Source organism: Palaemon carinicauda, unplaced genomic scaffold (genome assembly GCF_036898095.1).
Source record: "Palaemon carinicauda isolate YSFRI2023 unplaced genomic scaffold, ASM3689809v2 scaffold344, whole genome shotgun sequence".
Taxonomy (NCBI): domain Eukaryota; kingdom Metazoa; phylum Arthropoda; class Malacostraca; order Decapoda; family Palaemonidae; genus Palaemon; species Palaemon carinicauda.
Window position 1 is genome coordinate 40001 of NW_027171124.1, and position 13814 is coordinate 53814.

At 34.7% G+C, this 13814-nt stretch overlaps 1 protein-coding gene across 4 annotated transcripts in view; it reads right to left on the reverse strand.

Moving 5' to 3' along the window:
* hdly (hadley) overlaps positions 1 to 13814 on the reverse strand; it is a 106364-nt gene that overhangs the window by 27405 nt on the left and 65145 nt on the right. Inside the window, exon 2 of one of the 4 annotated variants that reach the window (XM_068369023.1) lies at positions 3695 to 3810. The exons of the other annotated variants lie outside the window; for them this stretch is intronic. The gene's annotated coding sequence lies outside the window, so the exon portion shown is untranslated. The remainder of the gene's footprint in view (positions 1 to 3694; positions 3811 to 13814) is intronic. 4 annotated transcript variants of the gene reach the window in all.

The following is a 13814-nucleotide window of genomic DNA, read 5'->3' on the forward strand; positions in this document are numbered from 1 at the left end:
ATCTGGCTAAAAAAAAGATAGGCATGGGTAGCCAGATCATCTAAAAACACTTTCCAACACTATAAAAATATAAGTTTTGCGACACTACTTGCCAATTCCTTACGGTAACATGACTAAGCAAAAAAAATGTAAAACAAATAAAAAGGGGCACTCGCGGAAAAATGGCTAACATTCTAATATACGGCATTTCAGAAAAAAAAATTCTGCCACGTGCTAGGCAAACCATCAATGCACATTTTCCGACAAATAAACATATAAATGAATCATTACTCTGTGATAGTTCCTTAGTACGTAGTAATTTTGAAAGAAATGGGAAAAAACGAAAAAATGGCAATCACAGGAAAATCGAACACATACCTATATATACGCCATATCTGGCTAAAAAAAAAAAGATAGGCATGGGTAGCCAGATCCTCTAGAAACACTTTCCAACACTATAAAATTATAAGTTTTGCGACACTACTTGCCAATTCCTTACGGTAACATGACTAAGCAAAAAAATGCAAAACAAATAAAAAGGGGCACTCGCGGAAAAATGGCCATTCTAATATACGGCATTTCAGAAAAAAAATTTCAGCCACGTGCTAGGCAAACCATCAAGGCACATTTTCCGACAAATAAACATATAAATGAATCATTACTCTGTGATAGTTCCTTAGTACGTAGTAATTTTGAAAGAAATGGGAAATAACGGAAAAATGGCAATCACAGGAAAATCGAACACATACCTATATATACGCCATATCTGGCTAAAAAAAAAGATAGGCATGGGTAGCCAGATCATCTAGAAACACTTTCCAACACTATAAAAATATAAGTTTTGCGACACTTCTTGCCAATTCCTTACGGTAACATGACTAAGTAAAAAAATGCAAAACAAATAAAAAGGGGCACTCGCGGAAAAATGGCCAACATTTTATTATACGTATTTCAGAAAAAAAATTTCAGCCACGTGCTAGGCAAACCATCAAGGCACATTTTCCGACAAATAAACATCTAAATGAATCATTACTCTGTGATAGTTCCTTAGTACGTAGTAATTTTGAAAGAAATGGGAAAAAACGAAAAAATGGCAATCACAGGAAAATCGAACACATACCTATATATATACTATATCTGGCTAAAAAAAAAGATAGGCATGGGTAGCCAGATCATCTAGAAACACTTTCCAACACTATAAAAATATACGTTTTGCGACACTACTTGCCAATTCCTTACGGTAACATGACTAAGCAAAAAAATGCAAAACAAATAAAAAGGGGCACTCGCGGAAAAATGCCCAACATTCTAATATACGGCATCTCAGATTAAAAAAGACATGCACGTGTTAGCCCAACCATCAAGGCACACTTTCTAACACATAAACATGGAAAAATAATCAATAATATACGGCAATTCCTTACTACGTAGTGAATTTTTACAAATATTGAAAAAAAAACAGAAATTGGCAACCGCAGTTAAATACCCCATATATCAATAACTACGTCGTATCTGACAAAAACAAAGTCACGCATGGGTAGCCAGATCATCTAGACACACTTTCCAACACTAAAAAAGCAAAAGTTTTACGACACTATTTGGCAATATCTTACGGAAAAATGACTTGGCAAAAAAATGAAAAAAAATGAAAAAGGGGCACTCGCGGTAAAATGGTCCTCGTGGTGATGAACGACATTTTAACTAGAAAAAAAAATTATGCACATGGTAGCCAAACAATCCACCAAGACTTTCCACAACTGATAACCTATACAAGTTGCACCATTCTACGACAATTTCATAATACGTAATAACTTTGATAATTATGCAAATTACCTTAGAAGGGTAAACTCGGTCGCGCTCGACCCCGACGCGTTTCAGAAATCGGGGAAGGAGTACAGCTACAGCAATGCACATCTGGACACTACTAGAGCGTGTAGGCGAGACACCTACTGCAGGTCGATCACCCACAAATTCAGTCACGGGGGTGAGTCACATGAGAAAAACCTGTTTTTTTTTTACGCTCGGGGTCGCGGACGACCCACCGTACCGTTCCAGGGTTAAAATGGTGAAAAGTGCAAATCTAGATCTATCAGTGGTGAAAATTTCGTCAAAATCCATCGAGTAGGTTCAACATCACCTTTGAAATTGCAAAAAATGCAAATCCGGATCGAGAATATGGATCGGGATCTGGATCATCTACAAAATTTAATGAGGTCGTCCATGACCTACAATCTATCTGTAGTGAAAATATCATTAAAATCCAACATGTAGTTTTAATGTTATCTTCAAAATAGCTAAAAATGCAAATCCATATATAGAATCTGGATCCGGATCCGGATTATCTCCAAAATTTACTGGAGTCGCCTTTGACCAATGATCTATCAGTGGTGAAAATTTCGTAAAAATCCGTGAAATAGTTTTGACTTTAATTTTAAAAAGGCGAAAAATATAAATCCGGATGTAGAATCCGGATCCAAATATGGATCTTTTCCAATATATATGGGAGTCAACCATGACCAACGTTACATCTATGGCGAGAATTTTGTCAAAATCCGATGAGTAGTTTTGACATTATCTTTAAAATGGCAGAAAGGCAAATCCAAAACTAGATTCCAGATCCAGATTCCCATCATCTCCAAAATTTAATGGAGTCGTTCATGGCCTAAGATCTATCAGCAGTGAAAATTTCGTCAAAATCCGTTGATTAGATTTGACGTTGTCTTTGAAATGGCAAAAAAGGCAAATCCGGTTCTAAAATTCCTTGGGGTCATCCTTGAACTCAGATTTATCTGTAGTGAAAATTTCGTCAAAATCTGTCAAGTAGTTTTAACATTACCTTTAAAATGGATCTAGAATCAGGATCAGGATCCAGATCATCACCAAAATTCAAGGAGGTCATCCATGACCTAAGTTCTATCGGGGGTGAAAATTTCGTCAAAATCCGTCTAATAGTTTTGACGTTATCTTTTGAATGGCAAAAAATGCTAATCCAGATCTAGAATCCGGATCCAATTAGGTTCATCTCCAAAATTTACCGGACTACTCCTTGACCTAAGATATATCTATCGTGAAGATTTCGTCAAAATATGTCATGAAGTTTTGAAGTTATCTTTGAAATGAAAAAAAAAAAAGCAAATCTAAATCTAGAATCTGGACCCATGACCTCAGTCCTATCTTTGGTGAAAATTTCATCAAAATCTATCAAGTAGATTTAACGTTACATTTAAAATGGTGAAAAATGCAAATCCATATCTACAATTCAATGGGGTTGTCCATGACCTAAAATCCATCTGTGATGAAAATTTTGGCAAAATCCATCAAGTAGTTTCAAATTTACCTTTAAAATGGCAAAAAATGCAAACCCGGATCAAGAATTCAATATGGTCATCCATGATCTCAGATCAATCTGTAATGAACATTTTGGCAAAATCCTTTTCGTAGTTTTCACGTTATCTTTGAAATAGCGAAAAATGCAAATCAGTCTCTTGAATTAGGATCCGGATCTGGATCTTCTCCAAAATTCAATGGGCTCGCCCATGACCCAATATCTATCTGTGATGAGAATTTCGTCAAAATCTGTCAAGTAGTTTTTATGTCATCATTAAAATGGCCAAAAAGGCAAACACGGATCTAGAATTCAATGAGGTCGTCGATGACTTCAGATCTATCTGTGATGAAAATTTTGTCAAAATTTGTCTAGTCGTTTTAAAGTTACCTTTAAATTGGCGAAAATGCAAAGCCGGGTATGGAATTCAGTGGGTCGTCCATGACCTCAGATCTATCTGTGATGAAAATTTCGGCGAAATCCGTCAAGCCGTTTCAACATTACCTCTAAAATAGAGAAAAATGCAAATCAGTATCTAAAATTAGGATCTGTATCCAGATCATCTCCAAAAGTTAATGGGGTTATCCCTGACCTAAGTTCTAATGGTGGTGAAAATTTCGTCCAAATCTTTCCAATAGAGTTGACGTTATCTTTAAAATGGCAAAAAATACAAAAACTGTATCTGGATTATATCCAAAATTTACTGGAGTTGCCATTGACCTAAGATCTATCTGTGGTGAAAATTCCGTCAAAATTCGTTGAGTAATTTTGACATTTCCTTTAAAAAGGTGAAAAATGCAAATCCAAATCTAGAATTTGGACCAAGATGCAGATCATCTCCAAAGTTCAATAGGGTCGTCCATGACCTAAGGTCAACATATGGTGGAAATTTCGTCAAAATCCGTCAAGTAGTTTTGATGTTATCTTTAAAATAGTGAAAAAAAAATCAAATCTAGATCTAGAATCCAGAATCGGATCTTCAAATTCAATGTGGTCGCCCATAACCTGATATCTATATGTGGTGAAAATTTCGTCAAAATCCGTCTTGCAGTTTTGACATTATCTTTAAAATGGCAAAAGATGCAAATCCGGAAATAGAATCCAGATCCGGATTATCTCGAAAATTAACTGGACTCATCCTTGACCTACGATCTGTCTGTGATGAGAATTTCGTCAAAATCAGCTGAGTAGTTTTGACGTTATCCTTAAAATGACAAAAGAATGCAAAGCCACATCTGGAATTCAATGGGGTTGACCATAACCTCAGATCTATCTGTGGTAAAAAAAAAAATCATCAAAATCCGTTGAATAATTTCGACGTTATCTTTAAAATGGCAAAAAATGCTAATCCGAATATGGAATTCACTGGGGTCAGCCATGACCTCATATCTATCTGTGGTGAAAATTTTGTCAAAATCTGTCTAGTAGTTTTGACGTTATCTTTAAAATGGTAAAAAATGCAAATCTGGATCTGGAATTCAATGGAGTCGCTCATGACATCAGATCTATCTGTGGGGGAAATTTTGTTAAAATCCATCATGTATTTTTGACCTTACCTACAAAATGGCAAAAACTGCAAATCCGGATCTAAAATACGGATCTGGATCCAGATCATCTCCATAATTTACTGGAGTCGTCTATGGCCTGAGAGCTATTTGTGGTGAGAATTTCATTAAAATTAGTTGAGTAGTTTTGCCGTTAACTTTAAAATGAAAAAAAGGCAAATCCGGATCTAGAATCAAGGTGGGATTCTGCATTCCCATCCGGATCATCTCCAAAATTCAATGGTGTCATCCATGACATAAGATCTATCCACTTTTAAAATTATCTTTGAAATGGCAAAACATGCAAATCCAGATATATAGAGAATCTGGATCTAAATCCAGAAAATCTTCAAAACTTACTGGAGTTGTCCATGGTCTAAGATTTATCCGTTGAGTAATTTGACGTTATTGTTAAAATTGCGAAAAATGCAAATCCAAAATTGAATTCCGGATCCAGATCTGCATCATCTCTAAAATTTAATAGAGTCGTCCATGACCTAAAATCTATCTGCGGTGAAAATTTCATCAAAATCCTTCAAGTAATTTCGATGTTATCTTTTAAATTTCGAAAAATGCAAATCCGGATCTAAAACTCAATGGGGTGGTCCATGATCTCAGATCTATCCGTAGTGAAGATTTTGTAAAATAACGTCATTTTAATGTTACCTTTAAAATGGCGAAGAATGCAAATCTGGATCTAGAATCTGGATCCAGATCCATATCAACTCCAAAATTTAATGGCTTCGTCCAAGACCTAAGTCCTATCTGTGGTGAAAATTTGGTCAAAATCTGTCAAGTAGCTTAGACATTATCTTTAAAATGGCAAAAAACAATCCAGATCTAGAATCCGGATTTGGATCATCAAAATTCAATGGGGTCATCCATGACCTCAGATCTATTTGTTGTGAAAATTTCATCTAGATCCGGATCCACATCATCTCTAGAATTTAATGGCATAGTCCATGACCTGAGATCCATCTGTGATGAAAATTTCGTCAAATTCCACCGAGTAGTTTTGACATTATCTTTAAAATGGTAAAAAATGCAAATCTGGATCTAGAATCCGGATTTGGATCATCAAAATTCAATGGGGTCATCCATGACCTCAAATCTATTTGTTGTGAAAATTTCATCAAAATCTGTCATGTAGTTTTAACATCATCTTAAAAATGGCAAATAATGCAAATCCAAATCTAGAATCCAGATCCACACCTAGATCATCTCCTAAATTTAATAGGATTAACCATGATTGAAGTTTTATCTGTGGAGAAAATTTTGTCAAAATCTGTCAATCAGTTGTCATGTTATCTTTAGAATGGCAAAATAATGCTAATCCGGATCAAGATTCCAAAACCGGATCCGGATCTGGATCATCACCAAAGTTTACTAGAGTCATCCATGACCTAAGATCTATCTGTCGTGAAAATTTTGTCAAAGTCTGTTTAGTAGTTTAGAAGTTATCTTTAAAATGGCAAAAAATGCAAATATGGATCTAGAATCCCGATCCAGATTCGTATCATCTCCGAAATTCAATGAAGTCATCAATGATCTAAAATCTAATTGTGGTGAAAAAATTTTCAAAATCTGCTAGGTACTTTGACATAATTCTGTCCATGGACACACGAAAAAAAGCAAATCCACATTTAGAATACGGAACCAGATCAGCTCCAAAATCTAATGGTGTCGTCCATGACCTAAAATCTACCTGTGGTGAAAGTATTGTCAAAATCCCTCGAGTATTTTTGACGTTATCTATAAAATGGCGTAAAATGCAAATCTGAATCTAGAAAATTAATTGAAGTCGTCCATGACCTACGATCTATATGTGGTGAAAATTTCGTCAAAATCCCTTAAGTAGTTTTGACGTATTCCTGTCCACAAACGCACGTAAAAAAGGCATAATCAGAACTAAAATATCGATCCGGGTCTGGATCAAGTTCAAAATTGCATCAAACTCTGTCTTGTAATTTTGACATAATCCCATCCACAGGCAAATATCCACAGACAAACGAAGAAATAAACCAACTCAGTTGCAATACCTCCTTGGCAGAGGTAACTAGTATGACCATCTGATAAAATGCTTCCCTTCCTATAGTGAGTGGGATTTTATATTTCATAATCTCATCTTGTTTATCAAAAGCTCTCTATCCTATGCTTATCCTTTTCTTAATTTCGGTCACGTGTCCTGGCGAAAGAATTTCTGTCTGTCCTAAGTACATATATTCATTAACAATCTCTAGAGGCTCGTCCATAACTCTTCTTAAGTGTCTCTTAATTTTCTTTGAACATTACCTTAGTTTTACTCATATTCATTTTCAATCTCACATTTCTGCTTTCTTTTGTGATTCCTACAATGATTCACTAAACAGGACTATGTCATCTGCAAATCTTAAGTTGTTCAGGTATTTCCCGTTAATATTAACTCCTATATTTTCCTAATCTAATTCTCAAAAACTTCTTCTAAGCATGCAGTGAATAATTTAGCAGAGATGGGATCTCCCTGTATGACTCCTTTCTCATTCAGAATTTTCTCACTATTTTCATGTATTTTTAGGATGAGTGTACTTTCTATATATATATATATATATATATACAGTATATATATATCTTCAAGTGTACTAACATAAGATTTTTCCATTCCTTGTTTTTGATGAGCTTCCATTACTGCTTAGATTTTGACAGAATCAGAAACTTTCTCATAGTCTATAAATGCCATCCATACATAGTGGTTGGCGTACTTTGTTGATTTTTCCATTAGCTGGTTGATTACATGGATATGGGCAGTTGTTGAATAGCCACTTCTAAAGCCTGTCTGTTCTTTTGCTTGATTAAAGTCTAGCCATCTTTCTATTCGCCTAATATGATCTTTGTTAATATTTTATATATTACAGAGACTAAACTTATTGTTGGTAATTTTTCAGGTATTTTGTGTTTCCCTTTTTGTGAATTAGTATGATAATAAAGTCTTTCCAAGCTGTAAGTATAGAGCATTCTTGCAGATATTTGGTGTAGAGTTCAGTGATTTTTACTAATATGATATGTCCTCCATCTCTTATTGAATCAATTGTTAGGCCATCTTGTTCTGATGATTTTCCTCTTTTCATGACTTTAAATGTTTTCTTTACTTCCTTCTCCTACTGTAACGTTTGGTCCCGGCTCATGAGTTTTATTGTTTCTGTTGGAAAAGTTATTTCTTACATCATTATTTTATAACATCGTATAGAAATCCTCCTCAATTTTCATTACTCCATCCCTATTGTGGATATTTCAATTTTCATCCAAGTCTTCTTTTCATCAAGTTGATGCTTCTTCCTTTCATTAGTAGTTCCTCAATTTTTGTCTGATTACGCTGATATCAATACAGTATTTGTTAAATCACTGTTCATTTCTTCTTTACTTTCTACCATTTCATCATGTAGCTGGGAATACGTATTATGAATTACTAAAGTTACATCTTCAAATAAATTGCCCTTTTCACTAAAAATAGAATCTATTTCCTTATTTTTTTTCTCTCTCCGGTTGGGCTTCTTTATGTAAATTTTCTACGTTCCCTTATGTAAAAGAAGGTGTTATGATTCCAGGGGACATAATTGATAGCTATCAATTTTAATTGTACCTAATGAATCAATATGGACGAAAATCAACACAAAATTGTGCACATATAGAAAATAAATTTCTACACCATACTGGGATCGAACCCTAACCTAGGGTTTAATCCCAGTATGAGGTAGATATTTATTTCTAAGTGAGCACGGTATTGTATAGATTTGCACTTATATTTGTATATATATATATATATATATATATATTTATATAAATATATATATACATATATATATATATATATATATGTATGTATGTATATATATATATATATATGAATATATGAATATATGTATATATATACATAAGTAGATATATATACATATATAGAGTATATATATACATATACATATACATATATCCTCGCAAGCATGGTTTCCGGCCGAATAGACAGGGGTTCGAATCTCTACCCGGCCTTAAGCTGTTAGCATAAAATAAATTCCAAGTGGATATATATTCCCAAGATAGAATTCAGTATTAAATGCCATTTCATTGGTAATATTTACATTGATTGAAATCACGTGTGTTAATGATATACTGTATATTCATCATATAAATAACCACGTATTGCAAACTCACAATTCAGGTATCATGGTGGAGATGGGTTTATTTTATATATATATATATATATATATACACGAATATATATGTATATATACATATACATTTATAAATATATAATATAAAGTACACACACATATATACTGTATATATATATATATATATATATATACACACATATATATATATATATATATACATAAGTAGATATATATACATATAGAGTATATCTATACATATACATATGTCCTCGCAGGCATGGTTTCCGGCCGAATAGGTAGGGGTTCGAATCTCGACCCGGCCAGAAGCTGTTACCATAAAATGAATTCCAAGTGGATATATATTCCCAAGATAGAATTTGGTATTAAATGCAATTTCGTGGGTGATATTTACATTAATTGAAATCACGTGTGTTAGTGATATATATTCATCATAGAAATAACCACGTGTTGCAAACTCACAATTCAGCTATCATGGTGGAGATGGGTTTATTTCAAGTCTATGAACAGATTCCTGAATTCGACAGGAATATGTACGGGGACTTATCATAAACTTGATGGCTCAGTCGGTAGAGTCCTCCCAGGCATGGTTTCCGGCTGAATAGGTAGGGGTTCGAATCTCTACCCGGCCAGAAGCTGTTACCATATAATGAATTCCAAGTGGATATATATTAAATGCCATTTCGTGGGTAATATTTACATTGATTGAAATCATGTGTATTAGTGATATATATATATATATATATATATATGTATACATGTATATATATACATATATATATATATATATATGTATATATAAACATATATATATATATATATATATATAGACATATATATATATATATATAGTGCATGCCACCCGATAAAAATAAAATGATGGCTAAATATTTATATAGATATACACATAAGCACATGTGCACAGATTCAACCTCTCCACCCATCCCCTCCTTCTTCCCTAAGTACAACTTGTCAGTTTCATTTGGTTAACAAAATGACATTATGAGAAGTACATTGCCACTTCCCCTAAAAAGAAGAGTATTTAATCAGATGATCCTACCATTATCAACTTAAGCATCATAAATTTGGAGCCTTACTAAAGCCTTAGAACTTGAGCTATTTTACAACTCAGATAGCTATTGAAAGAATAATGATAGGAATAATATTAAGAGACAGAAAAAGGGCAAAGTGGATACGAGAGTAAACTTAAGTAGAGGATATTTTAACAGCATATAAGAAAAAGAAATGGACATCGGCAGGGCATATAATGAGAAGGACACACAATAGATATACATTAAGAATGACAGAATGGGTCCCTAGAGATTGTAAACGATGAAGGGGATGGAGAAGGGGACGATAGAGTGACGAAGTTAGAAAGTTTGCAGTTGCGGACTGGCAAGTGGAAGGACATGTATGAGGCCATCGTTCTGCAGTGGCCTAGTAACGGCTGATGATAATGAAATATATATATATATATATATATATTATATATATATATATATATATATTTGTGTATATGTATATATATATATATATATATATATACATATATAAGTATATATATATATATGTATACATATATATAAGTATATACTTATATATATATATATATATATATGTCTATATATATATATATATATATATGTTACACCCTGTCTGTGAAGTTGCCCAGTTCATAAAATGGGCAAATAGCTTGACCATTTCATGATAAGGACTGTTATGCATAACTAGTAGATAAGCCAGAAATAGTCATTTTAATATCTATTAGCAATAACATCTCTAACATTGTATATGACACAATTTTCAAGATAACACCAAAGTACTTTCCCATGAAGCTAAAACGCATTGCGCAATGTCTACCACTTGCCAGAACAGAGGAGCGGGGAAATAATGTTAAATTGTTATTGAAGCGAGGCAAAGAAGAGCAAATACAAATGAACTAAGTGAATGATTAGATCATTAAAATAGTGTCAAAATACTCGCTAACACAGCTAACGGACATTGTATAGCATTTGCTGCTTACCATAACAGAAGAGCAAGGAGATAAAGTTAAATTGCAAGCAAAATGAGCCACAGCAAAGCAAACGCTAATGGAACTAGGTGATTAATTAGATAACTATAATAAGACCAAAATACTCTCCCATGCAGCTAACCCACGAAGCGCAACATTTACTACTTGCCAAAACAGATGATCAAGGAGATAATGTTAAATTGCGGGTGAAGGGAGCCACAACATATCAATAACCAGTAAAACTAAGTAGTTACTTAGATCATTAAAATAAAATTAGAATACTCACCCATGTGACTAACATGGACAATATGTACCGACTGTGATAACGGAGGAACAAGGATTATAATGCTAAATTGCGAGCAGACCCTTAATTTTTCTTTTTTTACTTAAGTTAGTTTTTCCTTTCATCGTATCAGACTAATTGAAGATAGTAAAAGAAATACTCGTAGATAAGTGAATATATTAAGATATTTTGCCCAGTTTATTATAGTATAGGGAAAGGGGATTTTTGTCCATTTCATGAACTGGGCAACTAACTTTCGAACTTTAAGAAATGAGCAATATCATAGATTGTGTGTAATATATACACAAAAAACAGACACACACACACACACACATATATATATATATATATATAAATATATATATATATATATATATATGTATATATATATATATATATATATAGATATATCTATATGTATATATATATATATATATATAGATATAGCCTATCTATATCTATATATATATATATATATATATACAGTGGTACCTCTACATACGAATTTAATCCGTTCCACAACCGACTTTGGATGTAGAAAATGTTCGGATGTCGAAACGAATTTTCCCATAAGAATACATTGAAATAGGATTAATCCGTGGTTGAGCCCAAAAACCTATGATAACTCCTTAATAAATTACTACACATAATTACCCATGAGAATAATGCAGACTAAATTAGATAATAGACATGTAAAAAAGAATAATTATCAAAAAATGATAAATAAGAAACGGGTTTTTAGCGTCACTTTACCTTAAAAACTCCAGCGCAGGTGTTGTTGGTCTTGCTACGCAGAGAGGAGATGGACGGGCGGCGAGGAGGTAGAGAGGTTAACTACGACAAATGTACACTACTGTAACTTATTCTAACTTACACTAAGTGAACTTTAACATAACTTAGATTATTTATTTTTTTTATTTTTATATTTTATATTTTTTTTTACATTTTCTTTTTTTCTTTTTGATGATTAATTTTAATCACTTTCACTCTCTCCACTTAAAATTGATTGAATTTCTTTCGCTTCACTCTTTGCCGTTTTCTTTGAACCACTTCCATCCTCTTCATCACGAGTTCGCTTCGTAGTTTTTTTAAAGAAACTATCGATAGATAGTTGCTTGGTACGGCTTTTCAGAATGTTTCGAAAGTGAGTTAGGCAAATATCATCGAACTGCGCAACTACACGACAAACCTGCAATTTTTTTGGGGTGGTATTTGTCGATGAAGTCGACCACGTCTTGATATTTTCCTAACACCTCTTTTATTTGCGCCGAACCTAACACATGTTCTACCTCCTCGATCCCTTCCTCGTCATCACTCATGTGCTCAGACATAGCATGGAGTTCCTTGAGCTCCTCTGTGGTAAGTTCGTCGTGATGTTCGGCGACGAGTTCCGTGATGTCATCTGCGTCGACCTCCAGACCATGGACTTGCCAAGGGAGACGATTTCCTCTACGTCTTCTGCTGCACCCACCACGGGATCAGGTTCGGGGTCAAAACCTTCGAAATCTCGGGGAGAAACTGCATCAGGCCACAGCTTCTTCCAGGCAGAATTGAGGGTCCGTCGAGTTAATCACAACCAAGCCTGATCTATGATCTTCAAGCAGTGCACGATATTGAAGTGGCTTTTCCAAAATTCACGCAAAGTTAATTTTGTGCTTTGCGTGACATTAAAGCACTGCTTGAATAGGTGCTTGGAGTAGAGCTTCTTGAAATTCGAGATGACTTGCTGGTCCATGGGCTGGAGGATAGAGGTGGTATTCGGTGGAAGATACAGCACCTTTATGAACTTAAATTCATTGAAGATATCATCTTCAAGTCCGGGGGGGGTGAGTAGGTGCATTGTCAAGCCATAGCAGGCACTTTAAAGGCAATTTCTGCTCAAGAAGATACTTCTTCACAGAAGGGCCAAAAACTTGGTTAACCCATTGCACAAAGAACTGCCTAGTGACCCAGGCCTTCGAGTTGGATCGCCAGAAAATATGAAGCTGGTCCTTATCCACGTTGTGTGCCTTAAAGGCCCTAGGGTTCTCAGAATGGTAAACCAGTAAGGGCTTGACTTTAAAGTCCCCGCTAGCGTTGGCACATAGGGCAAGAGTCAACCGATCCTTCATTGGCTTATGCCCAGGCAATTTCTTCTCTTCAGCGGTGATGTAGGTTCGACTGGGCATCTTCTTCCAAAACAGCCCGGTTTCATCACAATTAAACACTTGCTTCTCTACGTAGCCTTCTTCCAGCACGATCCTTTCAAAGTTCTTGTCAAAGTCAGCTGCAGCCTTTGTGTCCGCACTAGCAGCCTCTCCGTGGTGAACAACTGAATGAATCCCAGACCATTTCTTAAATTTCTCAAACCAGCCACGAGATGCCTTGAAATCGTCTGAGGAAGGTTCGGTTGAACTCTCCCCAGCATCACCCCCAGAGCTCTCCTCCTTCAAGTCCGTGAAGATGGCGTGCGCCTTCTCGCAGATGATGGTTTCGGTGATGGTGTCGTCAACACTCTCTCTGTCCTTGA